Raw genomic sequence first — 14718 nt, 5'->3', positions numbered from 1 at the left:
CCTTTGTTTGAAATCTATTTGTCTACTTCGTCGTGAGTCAATTTTATTGAAGGTTTTATGTGGATTTGTTGCTAATCTATAGATTACAGTCAGGCTTTTTAGGCATACAATACCAGAGAGACTGTTGATGTAATACTGGTTGGTTGACGACAATTGCACTGACGCACATACTCCAGACACAATCTTTAAAATATTAGCATTTAAGTGTAAAAAACACCTCATTATTTGCCTGTTTAAAAACCTTTGTATGCTATTCAATACACAATGTATTCTAAATAAAGCCAAATGTATCATGTACATCATGTATTTACATTTGAAAAATCTATGTATCTTACGATATATACAATTATCATCTTTGTCACACACAATAGAAGATATGTTTGTTACAATAGTATGATGATAAAATCAAGCAGCGATAGTACAGTATACTGATTGGCTCTCAGGGAGAACAGCATTGCATGCTTAGTATAAATGTTGGCAAACATATAAAATACCGCAAAACAATACATAAACAAAAACAGAAGCTGATTTCACTTGTACTTCTTATATAAGATGTACTGTTTTTAATGTGGTGAAAACAGTTAAGTATTAAGAGATAATTTGCCTGTAAAATATATGTGACTGTGGGGTAGATGTATGAAGCAATGATAAGGGAGGATACACGATAAAGTGCCTGGTACCAGCCAATCAGTTCCTAACTGTCCCCTTTTAAACCCACCCTGTAACTTAACAGTCAGGAGCTGATTGGCTGGAGATAAAGTACCAGGCACTTTATCACTTCTTTATACATCTACCCCTAAATTCCAAAGCTCTATTTAAGCACAATTTTAATTTAAAAGTGGACTAAACTGATGCCTAGGATATAGTTATCTCTTCAGACTTATTCAATCTGTTTTTCTAAATTTTTTTGGTTACAATTTAACTGGAGATTTATATAGCTCAATAGCCAATTTATGCATTAGTGTAGTGTTTTAATGTACATTGTAAGTGCATGCTGTTGGAGGCAGGTCCAATTATCACCCGGCTATGTCTATTTGATCATAACCTCTTACTGGTATCAGGGCCTGCTTGTGCTCCTGATGACCCTAATTTTGAACCCTGGAATATTCTTAGCAGTCACAAGTCAAGTCTAATGTCTCATACACACTAGAATATTATCTTTCCAATCTGGCTGGTTGGAATGAAAATCTGGAAATTTCTGGGAACAAAAGCAGCCATCTGCATAAAGGCCCATACACACTGGAAGATATTGGCATCAATCTCATTCAGAAAGGGGTTTCCGAAAGATATTGATGCCAATATCTTCTAGTGTGTATGCCTAATATCTTTAACAATTGCCCCCCCCCCCCCCACTCATTGCTAAAGATATTGACATCTTCCGGACAGGTCAATCTGCCAATATTGCTCATGCGCCCATAGTTCAGAGTGGATGCACAATATTTTTCATGATTAGCTCAAGAGAAATTGTTCACCAATATCTTTTGTCTTTCATATCTTCTAGTATGTATGGCCAATTTGTCTGTAGGACCAATTTGTGTCTGTTTTCCATGTTCAGGAGCAAATGGTCAATTGTTATTTGCTCCCAAAAATTTCCAGATTTTCATTCCAACTAGCCAGATTGGAAAGATAATTTTCTAGTGTGTATGGGCCTTAAGTTTTTACTTTGTTTCCTGGGAATGGAAAATGGTTGTTAGGTCGACGCCGTTAAGGTTGATACATGTTGACCTTTTGACCGTTGACCTTCCCAATGTTGACATAATGTTTGTGTTGACCTTTTGACCCTGTTAGCCATGTCGACCTTTTGTCCCAATGTATGTTGACCTAATGACCCATACCACTGGTAATTTTGCTAATTGAGGAGCAGGGAACTTCTTGGCAGAAGGCTAGAAAAGTAATGTATCAGGGTTCATAGTCTGGGCATTAGCAGACTAGGAAATAATTTTTTATATATATATATATTTTTTTTTAAACCACGAAGAAAAAAATGTGTCCACTCACCTGTCCAAACCCCTCCTTATTTTCTATCAAAAATGGTATGAAAAGATGGAAACAGCACACGGTAATATTGCATTCATAAGAAGAGAACAGTAGACTTCTGAGAAATTCTCTGCCTTCTGCACATACAATATATAATACATCAATGCCAGGCAGTAGGAATAGAGCGTAAGAAAAAAAAATATCAATTTAAGCTGCACTGTCTACAGCAGCCGGTATGAGGATTGTCAGTCCTCACTACACAATAAATGTTGCTGCTACAGTAAATACTAATAGTACTGTATATCATGGAGAATGTGCTAGTTCAACAGTATTAGAGGATTATAAGGAGTGGCCATGTGCAAGCTGTTGATTCGCTTTGCTAATCAAGGATTCTTAATATATGCTTTCAACACATCTATATTGTATATATAAAAAGATAGGTATTTTAAATTCAACCATCCTATTACTCTTTGTTTTGATTTTTTTTGCCAGCTCTAGTAGAAATATAGAGGGAAACTGTGGTCACAGAATTGCTTTTTTACAATAACAATTATAATTTTTTCCTGAAAGGAGCCTTTAATAATAATAATAATAATAATAATAATAATAATAATTTGCATTAGTTTCATTGTTTCTACCAAGTTTCATTTTAAGCAATGCTCCATAGCTGACCTATATATATACAAGGTTTTTTTGTTGTTGTTGTTTTTATATGTGGTCAATTTTGAGTTTGATATTTACAAAACACTCTTTACCTAATTTGGTGCAACCAATAGAACACACTTTTGTAAAAATGCTTAAGGTATGCCAATGGACAAAAAAATGGAAGCAACTGGTAAATATGCATGAATTGTTATGGCAGGTTTAACCAGAAGTTTTGTTTCCAATAAAATTTGAGTTGCCAATGTTTCAGAAGCTAATGTGATATCAGCATTGTTCTCTGAGTGAGTGTCAAGCTTGTGGTCACCTGTGAAAGCCATTGGGAGGAAGTATGCACATGGAACTCAATTTAGCTGACTGTTCCTACTTATTCATTTTCTGTGAGTGGGGTTGAGACACACTACATGTTGTACTTAGCAGCTACTAAAAGCTTTTGAGGTGCTGGTACTTTCCCACAACTCCTCTTCACAAATTTTAGATGGTTTTATTACAGATTTTGGAACTAATTTATTCTGCCATGACATTATTGTTACTGTCCATTTTTACACAAAAATGGGCATGATTTAGAGCTGTACACGGTGCCAGTGTTTTCACAGTTGAGCAGCTTTCTCACTTTAGGCCACTCACTGACAGGTGGTCTAAAGTGAGTCCAAAAAAGGCAGTTGCATTGGTGTTATATGAGAGTGTTAATGCAAGTACAGTAGCTTCATTCTGAGATGCAGTTCCAAAGCCACCAAGGCCATGTTTAGCCAGAGTTGAGGAGATGCTGCATCTGTCATGGGCTAGTACAAGTGTTGATGGTGAGAGCAATGATGCACTGATGGTGGAGCATTTACAAATGCCCACAGGTTTACACCATGAATAGCCATTAAAAAATGGGCAATTCAGGGCTTCCATATTAAATTGCATGTAAGTACACATGGAGAAGGGTAACATAGGCATTTGCATCCAGAAAAACAATAAATCCAGAAATAATTGCTGCAAAGAAAGTAACCAAATCCAATTCTGAAAGTGGTCCACTGTTCTATAACTGCTTATGTGTATTTTAGGGGATCTCTATTAAAAATATGCACAAGCTGGAACCATCTATGCTTCTTTTCTCTTTCTCTTCTATCTCTTTACTATGTTCATTGATCAAGCTTATGTCTCACCTCTAAATGATTTCTATAATGTTTAAAATATAATTGATATTTATTTATCTATCATTTTTACACTATATACTTTCAAACTTTGTAGAATATTGCAAAACATACACACAGTTAGCAAAATATACTGTAGGAAAAGAATGACTGTTTACAAATAGAAAACTTGCCACTGATATACTGTATGATAGTGCAGTGACTTCAGAGAGTACTATCTGTTGCCACTGCAATGCCCTCATATTATCCTATACATAATGCTGTATACAGACTAATATGAATGCAACTGTAAGTTGCATTTGTATTTGTGAATCATTACTAGCTGGCAAAATCACAAGATGTGTCAATGATAGCATATACAGCCAATTGTCATTGTCATCATCATCAACATGATTATTGTCTTCTAATAATTTCCACCAGGGCTGTGTTCCCGACAGACAGTCACATATGCGTCTGTGTCCTTGTATTAATCAGTTCAATTTGCAGAAACACATATATTATAATTTGGCCATGCTTACAAGCCCACCCATTTCCCTGATAAACTTCTTCATTCATAGAGAGTTGCAAGCAGTTATAATTGCAAGATGTGACTGACCATAAGGACATATAGCAATGTGTGCTTACACAAAAAAAAATCAACCCCCCACACACACACACAATTGTAATGTGCATCCAAGATGTTAATTCATGGTATAATAGAAAAAGGATAACCACAGTGAAACTAGGCTTTTCTGCCCAGGGTTACACACCAGAGCATTCAACAACTCCCAAGAGTATTCAAATAAACAAAAAAAAGTTGTACCCACTGGTGAGGAGGCACATGCAATAAAATAGTATACATATTTTTTGCACAAAAAAAAATATTTTTCAAAAGTCCTTATCCTTATTTTTGTTTACCTGTAAAATAAGTTGAAAAAAAGGAAAATCAGTTCTCCTCCAAGACCTGGATTTTTTATTTTCATATAATGCACAAGCCAAATATAGTGCAGTAAGTTGTTAAAACCATGAACAATTTATTAAAGGCTACACTCACATGTTAAAATAGTAAAAGCACATTGAACCAATATACTGTATGGTGAAAGGATCCTCCTCTATGGGTGTCCAAACGCCCTCCAAACAGTATGACCCGTCCAGCAGCTATTGGTGTAATCCACAAGGTGGTCCTTGGAATGATATCCTCATGCTTATTTTGTTTTCGGGTGAATGTAGGCCCTTCCTCAGAAGCACAGAGGGTATCACTCTAAGGGCACCTCTCTTATACCTGCATTATAGAATTAACATGCCGCAGCTGTGGCTGGACCTAAAGTCTCCCGATCATCCTCCTTACATTCCAGAGAGCAGCCGAACTGGTAGTGAACCAGAGCGCGTCATTCCTAAAGAGTTCATTGAAAAAACACAACAAAAGACCAGTACTATAGAAAGCCTTCTACAAAATCTGGGAATTGTATAGTGTGAGGTTGGGGTGCGATAAGGACAAACCCCCCCTTTGGAATGACCTCGCTTTTGGATGTGGAAGCCAGAGAGTAGATAAGTATGACCTATGTAAATAAAAGGAGTATCTGATTAAAGGGATATTATAGCAATGCTACTCTAATGTGTGAGTGTGAGAATGCTTCTTTGATAATGTAGGTAATGTAGAATAAAAACTCCACTCATCCATTAAGGACTCAGTAGCCAAATTGTTTGAATTTATGCAGTAATAAGCTTTAAAGTGTAAATGTGTTCCATGCCTTTGTATTGAACTGTTTTTAACCCCTTCCCGACATTTGACGTACATTTACGTCATGGCCGGGAGGTACTTCCCGACACATGGCATAAATGTACGTCATGAGTTTAAACTGTCACTGCGTCTCGAGACGCAGTGACAGAGGGACGATGTCTGCTGTCCCTGACAGCAGACATGTCCCTGCATGCCCAGGGGGGGCTGCGATGCCGCCCCCCCGTCGGCGATCGCTGTGATTGGCTGTTCAGTGTGAACAGCCATTCACAGCGTTTTCCTGTGTTACCAGCGAATCAGACGCTCGGTAACACAGGTGTCAATCACCGCCGGGCGTCAGGGGGCATGAGGGGGTCATCGGTGACGATGACACCTCACCCCACCCTCACCCCACCTGCCCCCAAGGCTGTGATTGGTCCGTGGGACCCACGGACCAATCACAGCCAAGGCGCGACATTTAAACTGACGGTGACTGCGCTGCAGACGCCATTCCGGTCTGGAATAGCGTGCAGAACGGTCACCGTGCCTGCCTGCCGTGAATACCGACCTGATCCTTGCTAATACTTACCTGATCCTTGCAAATACCTTACCTGATCACCTTATCACTGCTTGTAGCGTGCTGGACGCTTCCTGGATCTGACTTCCTGAGACTTCCTGCTGCTGCTGCAGTGTGATAGAGAGATAGAGAGATAGAGAGAGATAGAGAGAGATAGAGAGATAGTGACAGAGAGAGCTATATTTTGTGTCTGCTACCCCCCCTTTTTGGGGGTGCAGGGGTTTTCTATATATAAATAACTGTCAGTGCTGCTGCTGCAGTGTCATACAGTGATAGATAGTGATAGATAGTGATAGATAGTGAGAGGTAGAGAGATAGAGAGATTTGTGTCTGCTACCCCCCCTTTTTGGGGGTGCAGGGGTTTTATTTTATATATATAACTGTCAGTGCTGCTGCTGCAGTGTCATAGAGTGATAGATAGTGATAGATAGTGAGAGATAGAGAGATAGAGAGAGATAGTGACAGAGAGTGATATAGAGTGTATATTTTGTGTCTGCTACCCCCCCTTTTTGGGGGTGCAGTTTTTTTTTATACATATAACTGTCAGTGCTGCTGCTGCAGTGTCCTAGAGTGATAGATAGTGAGAGATAGTGAGAGATAGAGAGATAGAGAGAGATAGTGACAGAGAGTGATAGAGAGTGTATATTTTGTGTCTGCTACCCCCCCTTTTGTGCTGATCAGTATATCTGTGCTGATCAGCAACTTTTTGGGGGCGCAGAGGTTTTTTTTTTATATATATACCTGTCAGTTGCTGCCAGTTGCACTGTCAGTTGCACCAAAGGTTGTGCACCTGCTGTCCCTCACTGGTAATCAGTGTCGCATCACTGATCACCTTTTTTTTTTTTTTGTGAGTGCTGTGGGGTCTTTTTTAATTTTTTTTTTACACACACTGATTTTGTGGGTGTCCTGTGGCCACTGTGCGCCGATCAGTGACGTACATCACTGATCAGCTTTTTCGGCACAGGGTTGATCTATTATTTTTTTTTTTTGATCAGATTCCTGTTGCCTTTGAGCGCTGTTCAGTGACAGACGTTACTGACCAACATCTGTGCTCAATTTTTGGCGCAGGACCTTTTTTTTTTTTTTTTAACCCCTTCAATTTTTTATTTTTAACCCCTTCATTTTTTTATTGGTATAAAGTATTTTTTTTTTTTCTGCACTACATACACACTACATATCCCCCGGGTTGAAATAAAGTTTGTACCCCCCCCTACACTATACACGTGTTGAAACATTTCACTACCAGTAACACAAAAATAAAAATGGCATCCCAAATGTCCTCCCAAATGTCCTCCCAAATGTCATCACAGTCATCCAGAAGAATGTATTCAGCGGAGGAGGCATATGCCCTGCTTGCTTCTGACTCTGACACAGCCAGTGATGCAAGCGGGGAATTTGAAGGATTCGTCTTAAGCTCCTCTTCCTCCTCTGGTGATGAGGGACCCCCTCAAAGACGCCCCCGTAGATCAGCTGAGATTCCCCCCCCAATAATTGATCTAGTATGGACCCCACCACCAGACAATTTTGAGCCCCAGGTTCCTGAGTTTTTGGCCATGCCAGGAATCCAATTTGATTCCACAGGTCTCAGAGAAATTGACTTTTTCAAATTATTTTTCTCTGATGATTTTATAAATTTAATGGTGGACCAAACTAATTTATATGCCCAGCAGTTTATTGCTCAAAACCCCACGTCATCATTTGCTAGGTGGACCCCTGTAGATGCAGTAGAGATGATGACGTTTTGGGGTCTGGTGTTTCATATGGGCATAGTAAAAAAGCCAGAAATTAGGCAATATTGGAGTACAGATGTTCTGTACAGTACTCCATTTTACCGTATGGCCATGCCCCGGACTCGATTTGAGACAATTCTTAAATTTATACATTACACCGATAATGCACAGTGCCCACCCAGAGATGATCCCACCTTTGACCGGCTATTCAAAGTCAGGCCGGTCATTGATCATTTCAGTGCCAAATTTGAAGAGGTGTACATCCCTGAAAAATTTATTTGTATCGACGAGTCCCTTATACATTTTAAAGGAAGGGTTAAATTCCGCCAGTACCTTCCCAGTAAGAGGGCAAGGTATGGCATAAAAATGTATAAACTGTGTGAAAGCACCTCAGGGTACACCCACAGGTTTAGGGTTTATGAAGGGAAGGATTCAAGAATTCAACCGCCAGAATGCCCCCCCTCCCTCGTAGGTGTTAGTGGGAAAATTGTCTGGGATTTAGTGCACCCCTTCCTGGATAAAGGTTATCACCTCTATGTGGATAACTTTTACACTAGCATCCCCCTGTTTAAGGCCCTTGGTTCAAGAGGTACAGCAGCTTGCGGTACTGTGCGCAAGAACCAAAGAGGCCTCCCAAAAACGCACATTGCCCAAGTAATGAGAAGGGGTGAAAGCAGGGGAATATGCAACGAAAATATGTTGTTGGTCAAATATAAGGACAAGAGGGATGTCCTTATACTGACAACAATTCACGGAGACAGTACCACCTCCGTCCCTGTACGAGGTACCAGTACCCACACCTCAAAACCTAATTGTATCCTGGATTACAATAGGTACATGGGCGGAGTGGATCTTTCAGATCAGGTACTGAAGCCGTACAGTGCCCTGCGGAAAACAAAAATCTGGTACAAGAAGGTGGCCGTGTATATCATCCAGATGGCACTGTATAACGCTTACGTGCTATTCCGTTCTACCGGCCAGAGGGGGACATTTATGCACTTTCAAGAGGAAGTCATAAAGGGCCTAATATTTGGGAACCAGCAGGCAGAGGGCCCCAGTACTTCTAGTACTGGCCCCCGTATTGTACCAGGGCAGCATTTTCCTGATGAAATCCCCTCCACTGGAAAAAAGGGCAGGACACAAAAAAGGTGCAAAGTTTGCTATAAAAAGGGAATAAGAAAGCAAACTATTTTCCAGTGTGACACTTGCCCCGACAAACCCGGCCTATGTATAAAGGAGTGTTTTAAAATATACCACACATCTATGGAATATTAGGTTCATAATTTCACCGTGCTTCGGGGGTCTTGCTAATGCCACATAGCACCCACCATTCATTCCACCAGAATCTGAGCCGCAAAATCCAAAAATCACTCCTTCCCTTCTGAGTCCTGCCATGCACCCAACTGGTATTTTTTGGTCACATGTGAGGCATTGCCGTACTCGGGAGAAATTGGGGCACAGATTTTGGGGTGCTTTGTCTCCTTCATTCCTTGTGAAAATGAAAAATTTTGAGCCAGAACTGCATTTTTGTGTAAAAAAATGTAATTTTTCATGTTCACTGCCCAGTTTTATCAAAATTGGTGAAACCCCTGGGGGTTTGAAATGTACACTATACCCCTAGATGAATTCCCTGAGGGGTGTAGTTTGCAAAATGGGGTCACTTGTGGGGGGGTTCCACTGTATTGGTGCAACATAGCACCCACCATTCATTCCACCAGAATCTGTGCTGCAAAATCCAAAAATCACTCCTTCCCTTCTGAGTCCTGCCATGCACCCAACTGGTATTTTTTGGTCACATGTGAGGCATTGCCGTACTCGGGAGAAATTGGGGCACAGATTTTGGGGTGCTTTTTCTCCTTCATACCTTCTGAAAATGAAAAATGTTGAGCCAGAACTGCATTTTTGTGTAAAAAATGTAATTTTTCATTTTCACTGCCCACTTGTATCAAAATTGGTGAAACCCCTGGGGGTTTTAAATGTACACTATACCCCTAGATGAATTCCCTGAGGGGTGTAGTTTGCAAAATGGGGTCACTTGTGGGGGGGTTCCACTGTATTGGTGCTTGGGGGGTCTTGCTAATGCGACATAGCACCCACCAAAATTCCACCAGAATCTGAGCTGCAAAATCCAAAAATCACTCCTTCCCTTTTGAGTCCTGCCATGCACCCAACTGGTATTTTTTGGTCACATGTGAGGCATTGCCGTACTCGGGAGAAATTGGGGCACAGATTTTGGGGTGCTTTTTCTCCTTCATACCTTCTGAAAATGAAAAATTTTGAGCCAGAACTGCATTTTTGTGTAAAAAATGTAATTTTTCATGTTCACTGCCCACTTGTATCAAAATTGGTGAAACCCCTGGGGGTTTGAAATGTACACTATACCCCTAGATGAATTCCCTGAGGGGTGTAGTTTGCAAAATGGGGTCACTTGTGGGGGGGTTCCACTGTATTGGTGCTTGGGGGGTCTTGCTAATGCGACATAGCACCCACCAAAATTCCACCAGAATCTGAGCTGCAAAATCCAAAAATCACTCCTTCCCTTCTGAGTCCTGCCATGCACCCAAATGGTATTTTTTGGTCACATGTGAGGCATTGCCGTACTCGGGAGAAATTGGGGCACAGATTTTGGGGTGCTTTGTCTCCTTCATACCTTCTGAAAATGAAAAATTTTGAGCCAGAACTGCATTTTTGTGTAAAAAAATGTAATTTTTCATTTTCACTGCCCACTTGTATCAAAATTGGTGAAACCCCTGGGGGTTTGAAATGTACACTATACCCCTAGATGAATTCCCTGAGGGGTGTACTTTGCAAAATGGGGTGACTTGTGGGGGGGTTCCACTGTATTGGTGCAACATAGCACCCACCATTCATTCCACCAAAATCTGTGCTGCAAAATCCAAAAATCACTCCTTCCGTTCTGAGTCCTGCCATGCACCCAACTGGTATTTTTTGGTCACATGTGAGGCATTTCCGTACTCGGGAGAAATTGGGGCACAGATTTTGGGGTGCTTTTTCTCCTTCATACCTTCTGAAAATGAAAAATTTTGAGCCAGAACTGCATTTTTGTGTAAAAAAATGTAATTTTTCATTTTCACTGCCCACTTGTATCAAAATTGGTGAAACCCCTGGGGGTTTGAAATGTACACTATACCCCTAGATGAATTCCCTGAGGGGTGTAGTTTTCAAAATGGGGTGACTTGTGGGGGGGTTCCACTGTATTGGTGCTTGGGGGGTCTTGCTAATGCGACATAGCACCCACCAAAATTCCACCAGAATCTGAGCTGCAAAATCCAAAAATCACTCCTTCCGTTCTGAGTCCTGCCATGCACCCAACTGGTATTTTTTGGTCACATGTGAGGCATTGCCGTACTCGGGAGAAATTGGGGCACAGATTTTGGGGTGCTTTTTCTCCTTCATACCTTCTGAAAATGAAAAATTTCGAGCCAGAACTGCATTTTTGTGTAAAAAATGTAATTTTTCATTTTCACTGCCCACTTGTATCAAAATTGGTGAAACCCCTGGGGGTTTGAAATGTACACTATACCCCTAGATGAATTCCCTGAGGGGTGTAGTTTTCAAAATGGGGTGACTTGTGGGGGGGTTCCACTGTATTGGTGCTTGGGGGGTCTTGCTAATGCGACATAGCACCCACCAAAATTCCACCAGAATCTGAGCCGCAAAATCCAAAAATCACTCCTTCTGTTCTGAGTCCTGCCATGCACCCAACTGGTATTTTTTGGTCACATGTGAGGCATTTCCGTACTCGGGAGAAATTGGGGCACATATTTTGGGGTGCTTTTTCTCCTTCATACCTTCTGAAAATGAAAAATTTTGAGCCAGAACTGCATTTTTGTGTAAAAAAATGTAATTTTTCATTTTCACTGCCCACTTGTATCAAAATTGGTGAAACCCCTGGGGGTTTGAAATGTACACTATACCCCTAGATGAATTCCCTGAGGGGTGTACTTTGCAAAATGGGGTGACTTGTGGGGGGGTTCCACTGTATTGGTGCAACATAGCACCCACCAAAATTCCACCAGAATCTGAGCTGCAAAATCCAAAAATCACTCCTTCCCTTCTGAGTCCTGCCATGCACCCAACTGGTATTTTTTGGTCACATGTGAGGCATTGCCGTACTCGGGAGAAATTGGGGCACAGATTTTGGGGTGCTTTGTCTCCTTCATACCTTCTGAAAATGACAAATTTGGAGCCAGAACTGTATTTTTGTGTAAAAAAAATAATTTTTCATTTTCACTGCCCAGTTGTACCACAATTGGTGAAACCCCTGGGGGTTTGAAATGTACACTATACCCCTAGATGAATTCCCTGAGGGGTGTAGTTTGCAAAATGGGGTCACTTGTGGGGGGGTTCCTAACTTTTAGCATCTTATGGTGCCTAGAAACCTACATGGTGCCTAAAAAATAATCTCATAAAAAGGAGGCTCCAAAATCAAGTAGGTGCTCCTTCTATTATGAAGCCTGTGGTTTTTGTCACCGTGCACACTAGGGCCACATATAGGATATTTATGAAAACAAAAGAATTGGGGGAATCAATTTTCAGTCACATTTCTCTAGTAAAATGTACTGTGTTCCTTAGAAAAATGTATTAAAATTGCAAATCTGCAAAAAAAAAGAAATTTTGAAATTTCACCTACACTTTGTTTTAATTCCTGTGAAACACCTAAAGGGTTAACAAACTTCCAAAATGCTGTTTTGAATACTGTGAGGGGTGCAGTTTTTGAAATGGCATCATTTATGGGGGTGTCTCACATACAAGTCCCTCAAAGTCACATCAGAACTGAACTGGTCCCTAAAAAAATCAGTGTTTGAAATTTTCTTGAAAATTTGAGAATTTGCTATTCATATTGTAAGCCTCCTAGTGTCCCAAAAAATTAAAAGGAAGTTGAAATAATGATGTCAACATAAAGTAGACATATGGTCTATGTTAGTTATTCACTATTTTGAGTGGTAAGATTATTTGTCTCACAAGCAGAAAATTTAACATTTTGCAAATCGCTAAATTTTCCATTTTTTCACGATATTTTGGTATTTTTCACAAAAAAACACAGACTGTATCGACCCAAATTTACCACTAATTTGAAGTACAATGTGTCACGAAAAAACAATCTCAAAATCACTGGGATAAGTAAAAGCAAAAAAAAGTTATCCCCACTTAAGTGAGACATGTCAGATTTGAAAAAAAGGGCTCTGTCAGGAACGCAAAAACTGGCTCTGTCAGGAAGGGGTTAATGTTTGCATAACGGATTTGATGCTGATTTATGAGTTTTATCATGTTGTTACATATTAGAGATATAAACTAAATGCTGTTATATCTTACCAATTAGTGAAGTTGAAGTTTCCTTTCTAGGACATCGTGCTGAACGTGCAGTGGTATGTGTACCTGGGGGCATGCCTGCAACATCACAGGAGATGTGGTTATGTCTCTCTGCACTCCTTGGCCCATACATGGGAAATTTGTACTCTATGTATTTATGTCACTTGTATTTGTACTGTGTATTTTTGGAAAATAAGCTCCTATGCAGATTCATACACAATATGACTGGAGAAATGTACCTGTGTTGGGAAAATCAATTCCCACATAGGTCAAGAACAGTAGGGGTGTGTTAATGGAAATGGGTGCCATTTTTAATTTATATATTATTTTTCTTCATATGATCTTAATTTTGTCAAAGCTCATTTTGCACAGGAAATAATACAGTATTGTGTGTCACTGACGATAATACACAATTATTTTTTTTAAAACAGAATTATTTTCCCTGTATGAAAAAATAAATAACAATGACTTTTATTTAACTACTTAACTGGTGATAATTTGCTGTCTTAGGAGAGATTTTAAATAATGAGCATTTTGAAATGATATCAGTAATCCTACTTTAACACATCAATTTATTGTAGACCTCAGATGATTACAAGATTAGTTGATTATGTAGCAACATTAAAATAATACCATTCTGCTTAATTCACGTGGTAGGGAGGTGTTTTTGCAGCACAGCAGACACAGAGTGACCGACAGCACAAAGGCCCTTATTCTGGTTGGTGCGGTCGAGCCGCATATGCGGCTCCGACCGCACCAGACGAATCCCCGCCTACAAGACAGATCGGCACGGCCGTCCGTACACGGACGGCTGCCGATCCGCATGAAAATGGCGGGGCGTACGCCTCCACCATGTTGGGAGCTGCCCCCTGCATTCGATGGTCGATGACCATCGAAGGCAGGGCCGCACGCTCCCCCCGCTCACGCAAGCTTAGAGCACACGGACAATCGTCCATGTGAAAGCTTGTATTGGGGCGGGCAGCTGACATCCGGCGATGTCAGCTTTCCGCCCCCATCACTGGCGTCATAGCCTCATTACCATGCATACGCCCCGCGTTTGCATGGGAACGCCCATGAAACGCTGGGCGTATACATAGGGTAATGAGGCTATTAAGCCCCTCACACCCCTATACGCCCCCTTTGCGGCGTCTAAATTTTTTACTCGGCGAATTCCCCTGCACATGCGCAGAGTGACCTCTGCGCATGTGCAGAGTGTAAACATCGGCGGTACGGCCGCACGCGGGCCGTACCGCTCAGATCAAAATAAGGGCCAAAGTTTTTTTATTTTTTTTATTCAGTAGACTGAGAAGCATCATTGTATTTTAGTTGTGTGCATGATCATTGACATGATCATTGACATAAATGAAATAGTATGGGACAAATTGGGAAGTAATATTTGACTTTATAAAATGACAAAATAACACTACACAACGTATGTTACAATTTTGGTTTATATCTGATAATTGTAATTTTGAGGTTATGTACAGTAGTCATGGATAATATGCCCACACAGAAAATGCAATGACTCTTCCTAGTCCCTTGGATGATAAACACAGTGATGTTACATATAGTACTGTACAGATGGTATGCGACCCAAAAAGGAAT

General features: G+C 40.6%; 1 protein-coding gene across 1 annotated transcript in view; it reads left to right on the top strand.

The window, feature by feature from the left end:
- Positions 1-14718, top strand: part of GRM8 (glutamate metabotropic receptor 8) — a 951427-nt gene that overhangs the window by 607484 nt on the left and 329225 nt on the right. The gene's annotated exons all lie outside the window — the stretch shown is intronic.

The sequence above is a fragment of the Crinia signifera genome, chromosome 4, assembly GCF_055691185.1.
Source record: "Crinia signifera chromosome 4, ASM5569118v1, whole genome shotgun sequence".
NCBI classification, from domain to species: Eukaryota; Metazoa; Chordata; class Amphibia; order Anura; family Myobatrachidae; genus Crinia; species Crinia signifera.
This window is presented reverse-complemented; position numbering and strand designations above follow the sequence as displayed.